Genomic DNA, 20,251 nt, shown 5'->3' with positions numbered 1-20,251 from the left:
CAAAAAGACAGAAGCAGAGGGAGCCACAGATTTTGGAGTTCTCAAGGTAATAGGCTGATCAGTCCTTTATTACTGTGACACACACAACCTCACTAATGCTATTTGTCTTCACACCATCAAGGATGTTTATACTTTTTTACGATAGCTCATATCTTTGTTTATTAAGTTTTAATTTAAATTCTAGTTAGTTAACATATAGTGTAGGTTGTATCTTTGTTCATACCCATAGGAAACTCAGATTTTCCAGGCCATCTCTTAAAATCTAAAATGGTTCATATCCATGATCTTTTTTGATCTTAATTCATACCCTTATTGGCTTCTAAAGGGTGTTTACTGTGAGTCATCAGCAAAGTCATCTATATCTTCAATCTCTTCCCAGAACATATACTCAGCTTCTTGTTTTGACTTATATATGGCTTTGCCTTGAGGCTTAAAAAAATTAAGTAACTTATTTATGTGTACATGGCAAAGGCTGAATTTGACTTTCAGACCCAAACTTGCTGCCTCCAGAGTGAGCCCAGAGGCATGCCTTAATCACTTCTTTCCTCAGGGATCATTTAACTTCCTAACACCATTTAGATTATACTATATGTTGATGTCTTTAAGGGAAAAAAAAGAAATATATAACAAAATCTAACATTTTTCTTTCTTAACTTTCATTTCAAAACACCACTCCATCTTTGTCTTCCTTCTTCCACTATAAACACCATGTGAATCTCAAATGCATTATGTCTAAAACCAAGTATTTCATATTCTACGCCCCCCATCTTAGTCTAAGTAATTCACCTCATGCAGTCATTCAAGCAAAGGAATTATAGTTCATTTGACTCCCCCTTTTCACTCATCTCTCCACATTAACTAAGTGGAGTCTACCTAAAAAAATGTTTCTTAAAACTGCCCCTCATCATTTGTTCAAAGTCATTTTCTAGGTTTTGGTTCTTCATCTTTCACCCAAGTCTCTTTCAACACCCTTCCCACTCATCCTTCATGTTGCCAGCGTGAACTCAGCTTATGTCCTTCCTTCAGTGCACTTGGCCATAGCGTTCTAATTTTTGCTACTTACATACTCTGCTATCAACCACATTCTCATAGGCCACAGAGAGAATATTTCTATTTCTCTGAAGAAAGTTTGAGTTTCAACATCGTGTTTATGAAAAAGGCCACATTGTTGTAGTGCTGCTTGTCCAGCAGTATCCAGTACGGCTGCTCTCCCGTCATGGAGTAACTCCAGAGTGCCTGACCCTGTGCTTTATACCCCCCACCCCTTCACTGAATGCTTCCCTGTCACTTGTGCAGTATGACAGGCCACACGATATGCTTGGTGCCCACAGGCATGCATTCTGCTAGACTGAGCAGCTTACACAGTTGTGATCTAGAGGCAGGCAGCGTGCTGCCGGCTTTTACATTCCTGCCCACTGCCGTCTGCTCTATGCCTTACGTGGAGGACGTTACTACTGCTTTCAAAGGGGACTTAGTTTGCCCAGCAGCTGCCAGAAAAGTCTGATGACATAACTTGAAAGTGTATGGCGGTTAGCATCCAGTGGGTAAACTCTGAACAACAAGTTATTGGGGAGAGTAAGGAGTTGGCTGATCTTTTTTTTTTTTTCTCTTTCTCCTCTCTAAGAACCTGTTTTAAGACTCAGTATTTTAATATGGATTTTGACATAAAATTTAATCTAAGATTTTCTTTTTTTCTTAGACATAAACATGATCAAAAGTTGACCGGGCGCCTGGGTGGCTCAGTTGGTTAAGCGACTGCCTTCGGCTCAGGTCATGATCCTCGAGTCCCTGGATCGAGTCCCGCATCGGGCTCCCTGCTCGGCAGGGAGTCTGCTTCTCCCTCTGACCCTCCTCCCTCTCATGCTCTCTGTCTCTCATTCTCTCTGTCTCAAATAAATAAATAAAATCTTTAAAAAAAAAGTTGACCAAATTATGCTCAGGGGTAGTCTCTAGAAGAACCATGGGAGTCCTTGCCAGGACGGTGGCAAAAGCAAAAGCAAAATCTGACAACTGATGCTCAGGAAAAGTAAGTAAGTGATATATTATATTTTTCTCTATTATACTCCCAGCAGTGAGTATAACCACAAAAAATTCATGTCTTGACACCATAGTTTTAGGTCAGCATCACATAATGGTGTGGATATGTGTGTGTGTATATATATATATATATATATATATATATATGTATATATGTATGTACGGATATAGTATATATGTGTGTATATTTATATCCATAACATCATCCCAGAAAAGTTCATTTCATACATATCATTTCATACATATGCCACTAATCCATTTCACAGAGTTGCAGTGTTGCATCTTCAGATTCTCTGTATTTATATCATGGAGAAAGACAGCCCTTAGCATCGTCACATTTTTTTCTTACCAGAAAATAATTATTTGCAGGATGGTGTACTTCAGACACTATTTCAAAATACAGACACCTGAATAAATCAGTTAAAGGAGAAAATCAATACAGATGACCAAGGTTGTATGCTTTGTTTGAGACAAAGTTATCCTTGAGATTTCTTTATGCAAATATATTTCACTTGATTTTATCTTCTCTCTTTTCCAAGATCATACCACAGTTTATCATGCTAACTTGCAATTTTGCTGTTGGAGGGGTACATAGCCAGAATAATTACATTTCATAGATGACTGAATATAAAATAGTAAACTTTTCACATTAAATGAATGTATTAAAATTGAATACTGTATGATGAAATGTGCACCAAATCTATATTAGAAAAAAAAATTGAGCTCACAAAGAAATCAAAGATGAGAAGAGAAAAATTACGAGCTGTTTTTAGTGGAGGGGTACCAGATGTATGGCAGTTCTTTATAACACAAACGGTGGAACTGGCAGTTATCCAGTGATATGGGGGTAAAACAGACAATAATTTACATAAGTACATTCAGGTAGCAGTCAGAGATGGAGTTATTTGCTTTGAAGAAAGTTTTCATTTCAAAAGAGACATTGAAGTTTCATGAGAGGTAAAGAGGACAAAATGCCAGCCAAAAAAGAAAAACTAGCTCTATTAGAAGGCAGGGGAAAAAAAAAAAAAGGAGAGACTATCAGATGACTGGAAGTTCAATTTTATTTTATTAAGCTCTGCTTCCCTTGTCTTTAACTGTAGATATCCTCCACAGCATAAGAATACAGCTTATTATTGTACTTCTATTATACCTCTGTATACTCCTTATCAGATAGCTCATTAAATATGATAGCTTCATTTAATAGAGAAAATTCACAAATCTGCTGGACTGCATTTTCAATTGAACAACCATCTGTTGTGACCTGGAGATCCATTGTCATTCTGAACTCAACATAAGTGAAAACAAACTCATAATTACTTTCTCATAAATTCTCTTCCAGACTTTGTTATTTCTGTCATCCGTCACTACTTTTCTTCCATTTATCTAATTCGGAAAAATCGGCAATATTCACGGACACAGCATCTAATGCCCCCCCCTCATTAATAATGGATGTTGATGAGTACATTCTCATTCCACTTGCATCTATCCATTTCTTCTCCCCCATGCCTGCGGCTGCAGTCCTATTAGAAACACAGCTTCATACCAGGGCTTTTGAATCACATTGGAAAAGACTTGATAATGCTGTGGTTACATAAGTTCTGCAGTTAAATAGACCTAGTACAAAAAGTGCAGCATTTGATAATTCTGTCGGCCTGAGAAAGTCCCTTAACACCACAAGTCACGACGTGCTCATCCATACAGTACACTGAAGATAAAACAATGAATTCTCCAATTCTTGGGAGTTTAAACACCACTTTCATAGAAGGCCACATTCTCGTGGTGCTCTGCCTGCTTGTCTGACAGCATCATATGTTTTTTATAATATGTTTTTAAATCACCTTTTGACATTTTAAAATGTATTTTTTAATCCTACTACTGGAATAAAGGTTTTGGGGAAAAATAAATGAGATTTAATATTAAGTCTTTTACCTGAGAAGAGAGAGGTTTATTCCCTGTTTTCTAGACCTTAGTCTTTTTTTACTAGGCAAATTGCCGAGTTTTTTTTTCTTAAAGACACTTAATGCAGTCCCAAGTCTTTTTGTTTATTTTGGTTTTGGTTTGTTTGCTTCTATTAAATTGCTTGACCTGTGTCTTGTTCTTATAGCCCCAAAGTAACTTAAACTTACCCAGGAATTTTTTTAGAAGAAAAAATAAATCAAAACTCTGCTGGCAGAAAACAAGTAATTATTTATTTAAAACATGTTAATATGGACATTATTTAACACTTTATTCTATCAAAATTTTCAAAAGCAGCTTTATCACATTTATGCTTTTCCCCTCTCTCTCAAAAAAAAAAAAAATTGCCAGCCATAGGTCTAAGGAAACTCTAAATTAAAGAATTAGGATAGAACTAGGTATTTGAAGTGAAATTTAGAGCAGCTGTAGGTATAAGGTGATTTCAGGTAAGGAGAGCAGAAATTGTGTTCAGCTTCTGAGAAAACAATGTCAGAAATAATGAAAAGAGCCAAACTTTGTCCTCATAGCAGCCAGCTAGGGCAATCTTCTCCCAATCTATTGACACTAGCAGCCAAAAATTTTAAGCATATGCTCTCAAAATATATTTTCCTTATTTATTCTTAAGATGTTAAGAAACAATACATATATATGTGTGTGCGTATCAAAAATACATGCACGAAATTGAAATTTAAAGCAGATGAAACAGAATATAGGCAAAATCTAGTATTTTAGTCCCACATTATGAATGCTTCCTGGGCGCCTACACTTCCCTCTGGAAAGCACTGAACTAGGGTCAAAGACTTGCAAACAAAATGTTAGCCTAGGAAATGTTTCTAAAAAATCATATAGAAAGGAAAGTTTTCCCAGAAGTAAGCCTTCTTACCTTCTCCAAGGATGTAGGAATAATTGGGGTAGAATACATAATCACATAGACTGACTGACATCATGATTTAGGTAACTATTATGGTAGGGGATCAATAATAGTAGGGAAGGTGGATGGGTAGGACAAACTGGAATTGATAGGTCATGTGATCTGTATATCTCTCATCATTGGGCAGCCTGCCCTCTACCTTAGATGTCATCTATTCTCCTTAATAATTATACATGACACGAGTAAAAAATGCACAGACATCTGAAGTAAAATGGAGAAAAAATTTCTGGTTTAAAGAAAAACAGTCTTACTTAAAAAATTATTTTGTACCTTTCAAACAGTTTACAAATATTTATCACAGTCTCTCAACAAAATTATCAATTGGCCATGAAAAAATGTGGGCGGTGTTTAATGAGCTTAGCATAGATATCATAATATTAATTAAAAATCATGTAATAAAATTATTCACTATATAAAATGGAAAACAAATTATAGAAGGTGGATGATACCAGTGATTTAACAAAGGCAGCACATGTACTAATAATTATAGCTCTTTGTAATTATAAATTATATATTTATGTACCTATATTATCTATAAGTGAACATAGGTAAACATTCATAGGAATATATTTTCCATATTTTCTTTAAATCTCAATTTGTTACATTATTTTGAACTTAAATCATAAATCACCATAGTTTGCACACTGCATGAAAATGACTTAAAGTTAATTTTTGAATTGCCTCCTTAGCATGAAAATATGGTTTCAAAACTGTTAGTGCTTGGGGCACCTGGGTGGCTCAGTTGGTTAAGCATCTGACTTCAGCTCAGGTCACTATTTCAGAGTCTTGGGATCAAGTCTTGCATGGGGCTCCCCACTCAACAGGGAGTCTACCTCTCCCTCTCCCTCTGCCCCTTCCCCTGGTCATGCTATCTCTCTGTCTCTCTTAAATGAATAAATAAAATATTTTAAAAAATGGTTAATGCTTGAGTGCCATAGAAAACTGTCCTTAATAGGGCACCTGGGTGGCTCAGTCAGTTGAGGGGCCAAATATTGATTTCCACTCAGGTCATGATCTCAGGGTCCTGGGATTGAGCCCCACGTTGGGCTCCATGCACAGCGTGTAGTCTGCTTGAGATTCTTTCCCTCTCCCTCCCCATTTGCCCCTCCCCGAGCTCAAACACACACACACACACACACACTCTCTCTCTGTAAAATAAATAAATAAATACAATCTTTAAAAACAAAACAAAACTGTCCTTAATGATTTTTTAAACAATCAGTATTGTTTTGCAAGTAATGTACTTTTTATGTGTCTATTTCAGATGAGTAAAGTCAACAGCAATCACCTTTGGACCATGTATAAGATTTTATCCTCTTGCATTTTTTAAGTTGTTGATTAAAAAAAAATGGTCCAATCATAATCTTTGATTCATTTGATTCATTCCTGCTTTGACTCATTGATTTCACTTCTACAACTATGATTTGAGTGAAGTTTATGAAATGTTGCAGAAAATAACTACTGTCTGCAAAGTTTATTCAGGAATATGATTTTATTCACAACCTCAACTAAATGTAGAGAAAGCAGAAGCTGAGGCAAAAGTGACATTTTTCCACTCTACCAGAGTTTTTCTAAATAAAAGAAAAAGAGCAACCCTGTTTCCAGCATTCAAAATGTCTGTTATAGAGACAAAATTGGAAATACAGTGAGCTTGATATTGCCATAGTTTGAGTGAAAGTTGTGATCCCACAACTATAATATGCATTTCTTAATCTCCTGAGGAATTTTCTGTCTAAAAGAGTAGATCAGGGGCGCCTGGGTGGCTCAGTCGTTAAGCTTCTGTCTTGCGTGGCTCAGTCATTAAGCGTCTGCCTTCAGCTCAGGTCATGATCCCAGGGTCCTGGGATCAAGCCCCGTATTGGGCTCCCTGCTCAGCGGGAAACCTGCTTCTCCCTCACTCACTCCCCCTGCTTGTGTTCCCTCTCTCTGTGTGTCTCTCTCTGTCAAATAAATAAATAAAAATCTTAAAAAAAAAATAAAAGAGTAGATAAATACCCAAAGGGGTATTTAGGTTAAGTTTGGACTATATATGTAAAATCTTGTCACAGGGAAATTTAATAAGTGTGTATGACATGCTAAACATAGTAGAATTTAGGAGATTTAACTACTAATGTTAATGAGTATTTGTGTTGAATATATGAATGTTTGATTTTCAGAAATACTGTAGGAAAAATGTATTGGTTTGTAAAAAAAATGTAGCATACCTTCATACAACAATTAGTTCTCTCACTTTAAAAGTTTCCATAAAGACTCTGAGAAACAAACCGAGGGTTCTAGAGGGGAGGGGGGTTGGGGGAAGGGTTAGCCTGGTGATGGGTATTAAAGAGGGCACGTACTGAATGGAGCACTGGGTGTTACACGCAAACAATGAATCATGGAACACTACATCAAAAACTAATGATGTAATGTATGGTGATTAACATAACATAATAAAATTAAAAAAATTAAAAAAATAAAAGTTTCCATAAAAATATTGCAAAAGATTTAAAACATCATATAAAAATCTGTCCCAATTTTAAAAGTGAGTATTTCTGCCTGGAATATGGTATATTGTATTAGTTTTCTATTGCTTCTGTAACAAATGACCACAATTTAGTGACTTAAAGCCACAATTTAGTGATTTACAATAACACAAATTTATTGTTTATGGTTCTAGATCTTGGAAGTCTGACAAAGGTCTTACTGGACTAAAATTAAGGTGTTGGTAGGCTCTAGAGGGGAATCCATTCCCTTGCCTTTTTTAGTTTCTAGAAGCTGCCCACATTCCCTGGCTCATAGGACCCTTACTCCATGTCTGAGGCCAGCATAGTCAATTCGCTCTGACTTTTCTTTCTGTGGTCATATCTCTTTCTGACTCTATCCAGGAAAAGTTCTCTGCTTTAAAGGACTCATGTGATTTGTAGGAGCACTTGGATAATCCAAGATAATTTCAAGGTCCTTAACCTTTATCACATCTGCAAAATCTCTTTTGCCATATAAAGTAACATTCACAGTTTCCAGCTCTAGGGATTGGGTATTAATATCTTGGGCAGGGGTATGAATTACTCTGCCTATTACACAGATGTTTAAAGAATTATAGTTTTTATATGCATGCTTTGGAAATATTATCTGTCAAACAGTGGTATCTGGCAGAAAAATAAAGATCTTGGTAGATCTGGCACAAAAATAAAGTCTTGTTTTTTGTGCCTTGGAGGTTGGGATAGAATTTAACCAAGATATATGCCTAATATATGAATTAAATGAAAAAAATTAATTAATTATATAGTTTTTTTCTAAGCTCATGCTTTCACTGCTACCAACTTTAGATTACAATTGGAGGACAAATATATCATCTAAATTAATTTTTTTTACCTCTTAAATTATTTTCATTTTCTCTTCAACCCATTCATTTAATACAATTTCTTTTCAACAACATTAATGACTATAAACATGAAAGCCTTATTTGGTTTTATAAATGAAGCAAAACAAATATAAATAACCTATCGTACTTGAAAGGATTTTCTCTTCTTAATTGAAAACAAATGGAACCTAAGCTAAATTAAATGAATGTTTAATCTTTCATTCCAACACAAAGGTTATTCGTTGGTGCAAGTGTGTACATAGTTATAAAACAGAAGAAACAAGTAGTTGATTACTTTAACTTTGGAAAAGTCTAAGCTTAACAATTTGAAATGTCAACAAGAAATAAAGAATTGCATTTTAAGCAGTTCAGCATATTTTTAAATGAATTTCTCAGTGTCTGCTTATGACTGTGTGGGTTTAGTAAGGAATGAGTATATCCACTTGCAAAGAGCTCTTTATTTGATGCTTTTCTGAGGGTTTTTCTAAGAACATAAAGTGACTTCCTATTTAAATTAAACAAAATAGTGAAGGGAATTGAGCAAACTCTTGTCAAGGACAATATGTTCATGCTATAATTCTTTTAAGAACTACCTTATCATTTGCTGTGACAATTTCAGAGGCTTTTAACACAGGTTTTCACGACTGTAATTTCGTTTTCCTATACCTGGATAAATTTATTTCTCCCACCCCAAATTTGCCAGGGAGTTAAACTTAACCCAAATCTAAGTTATTCACTCAGATTAAAATTTAAAATGTATTAGTTCTTTTCCTTTCAATGAAGACTGGGATATCTCTTTTATTCCCTTTCCACATAAGTATACATACATTTGAGGGTTTTAGGAGCATCAGGGAGAGGTGAATGATCCTTGGTTGTAAGGTCCATACTAAGATCTGAGGCAGCTTTCAGTCTCACAACTTGGGCTCAGCTAGAGGGCTCAAGTGAGATGCTCTGAACTTGCCTCATCAGGTCCACCTCCTTAGGACTTCCATGCAGTGGTCTATCACAAAACTGCTGATCTTTCTCCAACATCCTGGGAGCTTTCCACTGTCCAGAGTGCCAGGTGTGAAGGAGAGCATCTCTTCTCAGATCCCCACACCCCTGTGTGTATTCTTCCCCATCCTGGGGATTTGTATTCTTGGAACATTTGGGGTCCAATTCAAGCAGTTCTAGGCATGGCTCAAGAATGCAACCACTGATTGTTGTGAAAAATGGTCAATTTGAAATCTAATAAATGCTAGAAAAATTTAAGTTGGTAGATATGATTAATGCAGATATAAAACACTTAAGTATATTTATTAAATTAAGTTGAATATATTTTAATATATGTGTTTACATATAGTATATCTTATTTCCAGAATCCTCTGCGGCAGGAACACTACCCAGAAATGTAACAAAGGTACATAATACTGTTACAATGCAGGATTTCCACTCTGCAATATGCCTGATTGGAAATGTTCCGTGTAAGAACAAGGCTTGATGGAATCTTTGACATCCGTTTCTGCCATTCTAACTTCTTTGTTTCAGTGTCTAGTACTCTGCCTAAAATATATCAGACACCAAAGATTATAAGGATGAATGGTCTCATAAATAAAGTGTGAATACCTCAACAAATAAATGAGTAAGTAGGAAGAAGATAAGGTATACTATTAGTCTGTATTTAGAGATAATTAAGAAAAAATAGAGGGGTGCCTGGGTGGCTCAGGGTTAAGCGTCCGACTCTTGGTTTTGGCTCACAGAGTCATGATCTCTGGGTCGTGAGATTGAGCCCTGTGTGGGCCTCTGCACTCAGGGCAGAGTCTGCTTGGGATTCTTTTCCTCTTCCTCTCCTTCTGCTCCCCACCCTCACTCTCTCTTTCTCTCTCCAAAATAAATAAATAAATAAAATCTTTAAAAAGAGAAAGAAAAAAGAAAAAAATAGAGATGATTGGAAGATAGTCTTATAATAGAGAACTAAATACAATTGTAAAATTTTGTTGAATTTTTAAAAAAAGAACGGAGTCAGATACTCCTTTCTGAAGTAGGTAGATTTTAAGTTGGATTGTTGCAAAGAGTCAGGAAAATAATATGGTTAATAAACTATAGTCAAATCCAAATGTCTCAAAATGCTGCAAACAATAGCCCAGGATTACAACACAGGCAAGCTGCATTGTTGCTTTGGGAAAAGCTTTCTATTGAGGGTGCTTTTATTTTGTTAGTCTTATTTGCTAAGACATCTACCCAATTACAATGAAGAAGTGAGATTTTTGCCAGAGTCCTAGAAGCATTTTGCATCGATCTGACTCCAGCTGGAGTACTTGGTTCACGTCTGAACATTTCATTTGGGCAAACTGAAGCACATCAGAAGAGAGAAAGTAATAGGAAAAGTTGGCAAACAATGAAATTCAAGAAAGTTGCAGGAGGTTGAAAAGAAGCTTAATGGGGATATGACAGCCATTTAAAAATATATGAAGAACTGCAGTGTAGAAAAGGTTTACTAGACTTGTTGATCAACGTAGTGCTGCGGGACAAGCAGTTGGTAATTCAAGGAAGGCAGATTCTAGCTAAAATTAGGTGGGGCTTTTCAAAAATTAGAGCTGAACAATTTAAATGGAAGAAACTATGTTATAAAATATTAAATGTTCTAGGTAAAGGCTTGAAATCATCTATCAAAATATTAAAAAAGGAATATTTGCATTGAGTAAAAATGGGAGTAGAAGAACTCAGGCAGCTTTGAACTCTAAGATTCTACACATTCTATAAAACTTCCTCAAAAGATTTTGATGAGCTTGTGTTGATGCTCAGTGTTTTCATCAAAGCTGGCCCCAGGTACTCTTCATTTAATGGAGGCAGAGAATAGAGATATAAAAGGAAGTCTGTTTCTCTGTATATCTCTGCCACCCTCACCACATAAATTCTTTATAACAGAATCTTCAAATTTGTGGTCCAGAGAACAAGTACACACAAATCAGGGATTTAGGGAGCTTGTGCTCAGAATTTGGATTTAATTCTTCTACAAGCTTCTAAAATAAGCTATTAACTTTGAGAAAGCAGAACAAAGTTAAAGAACTTACACAATCTGATTACAAGTCTTACTATAAATTTACAACAATTGACACAGTTTGCAATTAAAATAAAAATAGATATAAAGGTCAAAAGACTAGGGAATCTAGAAATAGACATACATGCATATATACAGCAAATTTATCTTTTATAAAGGTACCAAAGTATATCAATGGAGAAGATAGTCCAAACAGTGCTAGTGCTTGAACATTTGGGCATTTGTTAAAAAACAAACAAAAAAACAAACCGAAACCCTTTATCCTTTATTTCAGAAATTAACTTGAAATGAAAATAAAGCTAAATTTATGAGCTACAACTATAAAACTACTAGAGGAAAGCATAGGAGAACATTTTGTGACCTATAATTAAGCAAAGATTTCTAGAAAGGATACAAAAAGCACAAACCCTAAAATTAAAAAAATGATAAATCGAACTTCATTAAAACTAAAATCTACTCTTTTAAAACACTACTAAGAAAATGAAAAGATAAACCATAGACTTGGATGAAATATTTGCATAACACTTAGACGATAAATAAGTTGCATTAAAATATATAAAGCACTTTTACAACTCAACAATAAAAGATAAACAATCCAATTAAATAATGGGCAAAGATCTGAACAGACACTTTATCACAGAAACTATACTGTTGGCAAATAAGCCCGTGAAAAGATGTTCAGAATCATTAAGCTTCAGGGAAATGCAAACTGAAACCACAATAGGTTGGCACTCCATACTTACTAAATGGCAACACACACACACACACACACACACACACACACTCAAAAATCCCCTGACTCTACCAAGCACTAGAGAGGATTAAAAGCACTAGAGAGGATTACAAGCAAATGGAGCTCTTGGATATTGCTGGTGGTGATGAAAAATTATAAGGGTACTTAAAAATTTTTTTGGAAGTTTTTTTTTTTAAAGATTTTATTTATTTATTTGACAGAGACAGCGAGAGAGGGAACACAGCAGGGAGAGCAGGAGAGAGAGAAGCAGGCTTCCTGCTGAGCAGGGAGCCTGATAGGAGGCTCCATCCCAGAACCCTGGGATCATGACCTGAGCGGAAGGCAGATGCTTAACGACTGAGCCACCCAGGCGCCCCTTTTGGAAGTATTTTATCTAGTTAAACATTCACTTATCTTACAACCCAGAAATGCCACTTTTTGGTATCTACCCAGGAAACATAAAAACATATACCTACACAAAGACTTTGATCTGAATGTTTATAGTAGGTTTATTCATATTTGCCAATAGCTTAAACAATTCAAACGTCATCTACCAGAGGAAAAACATACAGTGGTTTATCCGTATGATGGGGTTCTACTCATAAGTAAAAATAAATGAGCTATTAATACTGGTAACAGCATGAATGATTTTCAAATGTTTCATGTTAAATGAAAGAAGCCACACAAAAAAGTTACACAGTGATGATTCCATTTATATGACATTTGGAAAATGCAAACTAGAGAACAAAAATCAAATAATGCTTGAGGTGGGGAAAGAGAGTAGAGGAAGAACACTGACCACAGTGGGCACAAAGAAACTTTTTGCTTTAATAGACATATTCTCTATCTTGATAGTGGCAGTGTTTACACAACTATATATGCTCATCAAAACCCATCAACCTGAACTCAAAAAAAAATTAATTTAACTGTATGCAAATTATAGCACAATAAAGCTTTCCTTAGCAAACACAGAAAATGCACACTATCTATACAAAAACAGTAACTGATAAGTATCTTATAATGAGTAACAATAGGCCAGAAAAAATAGAATAGTATCTTTAAGTGCTAAGGGGAAATAAATGTCAACCTATAATTTTAATAACCACCTAAGCTCTTTCTAAGAATGGGGGCACAGTATGAACATTATTAGATAAATAGAAAAGGTAGCAAACAGAAACCCAATCAAAGAACTAGTAAAGAATGTGTTTCAGTAAGAAGAAAATTAAACATAAGAGAAAGGAGTCAGTTGCACAATATACATGCAAAGAATACAGAAAGAGAACCTGGAATGAATGACACTAAATATTGCTGTAATATGTAAGCATCATGAAGCTTAGTCATAAGAATTGGATTGTTTCTGATCCCTCCCTATGTATTATTCATACATCAGAGATAGCCTTAAGTGAATGCATGTTAGATTTAATTCCTTATTTAAGATATATACTGAACCTGTTACAATCCACAGTTTATCCCAGTGCTGTCACATTGTCCTACAATTACTTTTCTCTAATCATGTGTTTCTGTTCACCAAACCTTGCACATAGCATACACTGTCGTCAATCATCAGTACACTTCGAAGAGTTAATTTACTCTTAAAGAATTCTAAAAAGATAATTTTTTTTCTGGCCTTTCAGTGCCTCATTCTCAAGCACATTCTAACCTCAGGACCTTTGAACTTGCTATTCCCTCTGCCTGGAGCACGGTTCCCTCAGAGTGTTACATGACTGGCTCCTTCGTGCCATTTAGGTCCCAGGTCCGACATCAACTCCTCAGAGAAGCCTTCCCCAACCACCTTGTCTGAAGAAGCCCCACACTGTTTTTTCCTAACACATCCTTTTCTTTTTTTAATTCCCCTCACACTTTTCACTAACTAAATTTATCTTGTTATGTATTTGTTTACCTGTTTATTGTCTATGTCTCCCATTTATCTCCAGGGTGAGCTCCAAAGGGCATGAAGTTGCTTGTCTTAAATACCATATGATTTTAATCATATGTGGAATTTAAGAAACAAAACAGATGAACATTTAAATAAAAAGTTCTTAAAACCTTGATTGAGAGAAAATGTTTATGGACATTTGGCTGATGGTATGCCGCTCATACCTTGTTGTAGGTACTCTAAAACACATCCAAAGAGAAGTATATCAGTATCAGATGAGACTATCCATCCAAAGACTTTGTATTATTCATTTTCAAGCAGGTAAAATAATCTGGAAGATTTGTAAAATACAATTAACTGCTTCTAATGGGCACATATATTTATAAAATACAGAATGATGAATATGTGTAAAATGCTGAACATGATAACTTCAGAATATGCATACTGAAAAATAGAATATTTGTGAAAAATAATCATACTGTACCATAAAACAATGAATAACAAATTTCAAAAAAGTATTATCATACAGATTATATTCATTTAGCCCAATAGTATTATTTGGAAAAAGTAACAAGAAAATAAGCCGGAAAGTGCCATGCAATTATTAACTTCCTTAATTCCAAATAAATTAAGGAAGGAAGACTATATTATAAGAAAATCAAGGGGCGCCTGGGTGGCTCAGTCATTAAGCGTCTGCCTTCGGCTCAGGCCATGATCCCAGGGTCCTGGGATCGAGCCCCGCATCGGGCTCCCTGCTCAGCGGGGAGCCTGCTTCTTCCTCTCCCTCTGCCTGCCACTCCCCCCTGCTTGTGCTCTCTCTCTCTGTCAAATAAATAAAATCTTCAAAAAAAAAAAAAGAAAATCAGCAAATATTTAGTAACTAACAATAAACAGTAGTACATATCAAAACTTTGATAGTGCAGGTGAACAGTACTTACATGGGGGCAATTTTTATGTCCTTTTTAATGGCTTATATTCAAAAAGAAGAAATACTTAAAACTAGTAAACTAAGCATCTATCTCAAGAATATAAAAAATGAACAGCAAAATAAAACTGAAAAAAGATACTGAATAAGTAATAAAGATAGAAGAAATTACTAAAATAAAAAAAAAACCACTACAGAGATGATCAACAAAGTCAAAGTGACTTTGTTAAAAAAGATCATACAATGATAAAATTCAGGAAAGTATAATTAAAAAAAGCAAAGTTGCAACTGGTCAATAAAGCAAAAAGCACTTGGCTGTAGATGCCACTGATGCTAAAATGAAGTTTTATCATGAATAACATTATGTCACTATATTTTAAAACTTAGAGAAATGGTCAAATTCATAGAAAAATAAAACATACAGAATTTATTCCAGGAGAAATGCAATATCTGAATAACTCTAAAATATATTGAAAGGGTAATTTTAAATCTCTCCCAAAAGAAATATCCAGGTTCAGATGGTTTTATCAAGAGTTGTAACCAAAATGAAAGAAACAGATTTCCAAGCTTACAAACTACTCCAGGTGATATAAAAAGACTTACACCTCAGCTTACTGTATAAGACTATCATAATTTAAACATCACAAGGGCCAGAAGGAAAATAATAATTACTGGACAATCTCACTAGGAAGTATAGATGCAGAGAGTCCAAACAAATCTAGGAAATCAAATTCTGCTATATAAAGAAAACAAATACCCCTTAAAAACATGGAGTTTATTCCAAAAATGCCAGGTTGATATTAATATCAGAAAATCAGTAAGTATAATTCATCATCTTAACAAATCAGACAAAAATCAATGATATTAAAAGTGCATAAAAGCAATGAATAAAATTTAAAATTTATTCTTAGAATGTTAGGAATTCCAGGAGATTTTACTAACTTTGAGGAAGATTATTCATAAAATTTTTCCTTAATTAGGAGGTGCTGAAACCATTTCTTTTCAGGTAAAGAGCAAGGGGAGGGTGGCCACTATAGTGGGTAACTTTTGTTCAAATGGTATTTAATGTATTTGTTATAACTCAAATAGTAGTTATACACAATATTTTCTTAGGATTAACAAAATTCTCTATACTTATGATCACTGATATTTTTTCTCATTTTTTTTTTTATCTGCTCCTCTCACTCTTTTTGTCTTTCTCACTTTGGTCCCGTTTTCATCATATTTCCTAGAATTTTGTTTATTTTATAAGAATTTTCAAAGAACTAACTTTTGAATTTATTAATTTTACTTATTATACAGGTTTTCTATATTATATTTCTTAATATTTTCTTGTATTTATTTGTTTTTATAAAATTTGAGACATTTAATATTTTAACATTTATCAAATTGGGTTTTGAGAAACACAATTATGAGTAAAATAAATAGAGGTCCTAGGAAAATATATATAATTAGATACTGCTTCTATAAAGTTCACATTTAATAATTTAAAAATACATTGTTTAGGAAAACATATCTGCAAATTACAAATACTGTTTTTAAAGTTTAAGTAAAGAATTATGAAAATTCAAGATAGTATTGCATTCATTTAACTTTTCAGATATTTTTAAATTTTATTTTAGTCAAATATACAATCAGTTTTATATATAAATTGCACATGTTGTTATAAAAATTGGGTATATGAAGTTAACTATCTATTCAAACTTTACAACTCCATTACAAGCATTTATATTCTTTATTTATTCTGAATTTAACATCTAAAAAAACTGTGTTGGAATAGTCTCTGAACATTATTTTAGTGTTTATTCCTAGGTATCAGTCTTTACCTTACATATTGTTTTAAAGATTTTATTTACTTATTTGAGAGAGAGAGAGAGCGAGCGAGAGCGAGAGCAAGCAAGGGGACGGGCAGGGGGAATCCCAAGCAGACTCTATGCTGGGTGTGTAGCCTGATGCGGGCTAGATTCCATGACCCTGAGATTATGACCTGAGCTGAAACCAAGAGTCAGATGCTCAACAGAATGAGCCCCCCAGGCACCCCTACCTTACATATTTAATAGTACAAAATTTTGTATATGTTTTATGTCTTTGTGTTTTGAGTGCTTATCAACATATAATAGTATAAAATGACATGCCTTCATATAATAATTAATCATTCAACATAATGCAGTATGTTCAATTCTAAGAATATAGGACAATACTAGATATGTATATCTGACAGAAACATATAAACAGACTGTGGCAATTATGGTCAATTATCTTCCATTATCAATTCTGATGAACTTCATATTATAACTGGATCATAATACATACATAAAAATCACATAAAAAACTGTATTTCTTGCAGAGAATCTGAATTAAATATGACCCTAGTGAAGTGCTTAAAAAAGTTATAGTAGCATCTAGTTATAGTTTCCCATTTATTAGTCTAAAATCTTAAGGCACTGGAGATATTTTGTAAAATGTAATAATTGCTTCCTCAATCTGTGAAATACTGTTTGTACCAGAATACCTACAATCCCTTATAACTCTAATTATAGCTATTTATTGGCAATTAAAATTTAAAATAACATTTCTATTTTTTTTCCTTTTTTAAAATATTTAATTAGCCAATATAGCCATCATTAGTTTCAGAGGTAGAGTTCAGGAATTCATCAGTTGCTTATAACACCCAGTGCTCATCACATCACGTGCCCTCCTTAATGCCCATCACCCAGTTGCCTCATCCCCCCAACCCTCTCCCCTCCACCAACCCTCAGTTTGTTTCCAACACTTAAGAGTCTCTCATGGTTTGTCTCCCTCTCTGATTTCTTCCCATCCGGTTTTCCTTCCCTCCCCCTATGGTCCTTTGCACTGTTACTTATATTCCATATATGAGTGAAACCATATGATAATTTTCTTTCTCTGATTGACTTATTTTGCTCAGCTTAATACCCTCCAGTTCTATATGTTTCTAAAGAAATTTGAAAGAATTTGGTCAATTTCAAGTGGATTTTCGTGGAGTGTGCTTTTCAGTCACAAAGAGGACAAGGCAGGGCAAGAGAGGAAGCGATGTGAAGAAAGAATAAGGGTATTAGCTACTTACAGAGATCTCAGCAATTCACACCAGCTTATCTTAGAATATCAGATGCCAGACTCAATCTTTTGTCTTTAACAAAGTGAAATGATTTCATTAAGATGGCTAATATAAGCCACGTATGACATAGGCTGCAAAGTTTTTAGTTGCTTTACTTAGCTATGAGGATGCAGAAAGAATTCAGAAATACTGTTCTGATCTGTTCCAACCTATTAATTTATAGATAGAAGAGTAAGTGTACAGAGAGTTCATGTCCAAGGTTGATCTCTTCAAAGGTTCTAATACATTACAAGAAGATGCTGTGTTGATTTCAAGTTACAACAGGCCAAGGGGATATGATTGAAACAAATGGCCTCTCTAAAGAAGTTTTCCAAATAAAATCTGTCAAATAAGATTGAACACTTTCAGAATACAGTGCCTTTTTGGGTAATATCATTTTCATCATACAGGGATAAAAATAAATTACATCATTTTTTCAATCCCTTACTACCTGTTCTATACATACAGAAAGGTTTCCCGGCCTCTAAATGTGATAACTGTCAACTATTGAAGCCAATTCCATTGGTTGTTGATTCTGGATTCTTCTGTTTTCAAAGTTATTTTTTTTCTCTGAAAATTAGAGATGGAAGCCAAGGGCAAGGGGGACAGAAAAGAATGTGAAATTGGGGCTTGTAGACGTCAGGATTCTCAGGGGATGTGGCCAAATGAATGCATGTAGGTAAAGTTTTGTCTGTTCTAAAAATCTTTCAACAAAACTGACAGTGTATAGAGATACACATGATTTAATAAACTCTTTGATGCTGAGCCTACTGAAGGAAATAAAATGTAAATCTTCCACTGTGGTATTTTACGCTCTCAGTGACCTAACTTTATGACAAAATTAAAGTCTTAAAAATATATAAAGTTAAATATAATTGGAACACCTGGGTGGAAAAAAATGTTTATAAATGGCATTACTGCCTTAACTCTAACAACATGAGCAGAACTACTATAATCATGTTCAGTGGTAATATGGAACCATATGTGGTGAAATAAAATACAGGACAAATATACAAATACATCTGCTGCTACAGATTTTCAGCCTTTTAACACTCGGAGATGTCTGTTTGGGGTCTGACTCTGACTATATCCTACTGTTTTATGTATTTTTCTGTAATTTTGTGAGATTAGCAGGGCCAACTTACAGATCTCTGCTAAATGTTAATTCTTTTCTCAACTTTTAGAGTATTGGGACTGTAGCACTGTTTCTCTGAATGAACAACCCTCAAAAGCAAACTGTTTGGCACTACCTTAGGCACTTAGTTAACTGCTTTAAAGTCCTTCATTTCCCAGCCCAACGTCTGAGCCTCCTTATGGAAAATTCCATGTTTCTTTAAAATGTCTTACGTTTTGTTGTTGTTGAATTCAGGTATTTTTTAATGAACTAATTAATTAAAGTAATTTTAGATAATATATTGTAGCAACTCTGGATATAGACTCCTCCACCCTAGAGCTTATTATTATTTAGTGACTTCACTGGACTAGTTCAGTGAACTCTATTTCCCCTGAAGCCTCTAATGTTGTTCCTCAAAGAGCACCACCTTGGGTGTGTGAACAGGCTTGTTGACCAACGGGGATGGCTGCCATTTTGCCAGGCTCTTTCTGACTGTCGCTTTCTTTGATTTTCCCACTAAGCTTCTGGCTGGTCTTCTATTTTATAGAACCTATACAGTAACCTCTACTAACTGGCATATTATCTCTATTGTATTTGACAATGCCCTGGGGTATTGCTTCATTGTCGATTCAATTAGAGTTGAACCCTTTTTGCAAATGCAGAGTGTTGCCAGTCCCCAAGCATTCCTCTGACTGGAGAGGCCGTCCTCTTACTTGTCTCTTTCCCTGATTCTCTCTGTTAAAACTTCTAGCTGATCTACCATTATTCCTGTTGCTAATAATATGGAGCTACCAATCTCTCTTCATTACTCAACAACAAAATATTTCTTGTTTTCAACACAACATTTAAGAGTAAGCTTCCCATGCTCTGCCCCAAATAAAGTCAGCCCCCATTTTGGGCAAGCTATGGACTTACCCGTTTTTATAGTCTGCTTCTTTCTCTAGTCCAAGCCTCTAAGCCATTGCACCGAAGCTAAGGACAGGGACAGCTGCCACTTCTCCCTCTGTTTCGCCATTTCTCTATAAACAGTTTGAGCGGTAGCAATGGTAGCACTGTTCTCAGCTTGGCCCTCCTAGTATAAAACTTGTGACCTATGAACAACATGGGATGGGTGCAACTGTGGCCAAATATCCTCAGCAAGCTGCACCTGGTTAGAGGTAGACATTCTGTGAATGGGGCTGGAT

The sequence above is a fragment of the Mirounga leonina genome, unplaced genomic scaffold, assembly GCF_011800145.1.
Source record: "Mirounga leonina isolate KUSES-001 unplaced genomic scaffold, KU_Mleo_1.0 Mir_151, whole genome shotgun sequence".
NCBI classification, from domain to species: Eukaryota; Metazoa; Chordata; class Mammalia; order Carnivora; family Phocidae; genus Mirounga; species Mirounga leonina.
The sequence above is the reverse complement of the archived record's forward strand: the minus strand, read 5'-3'. Positions refer to the sequence as shown.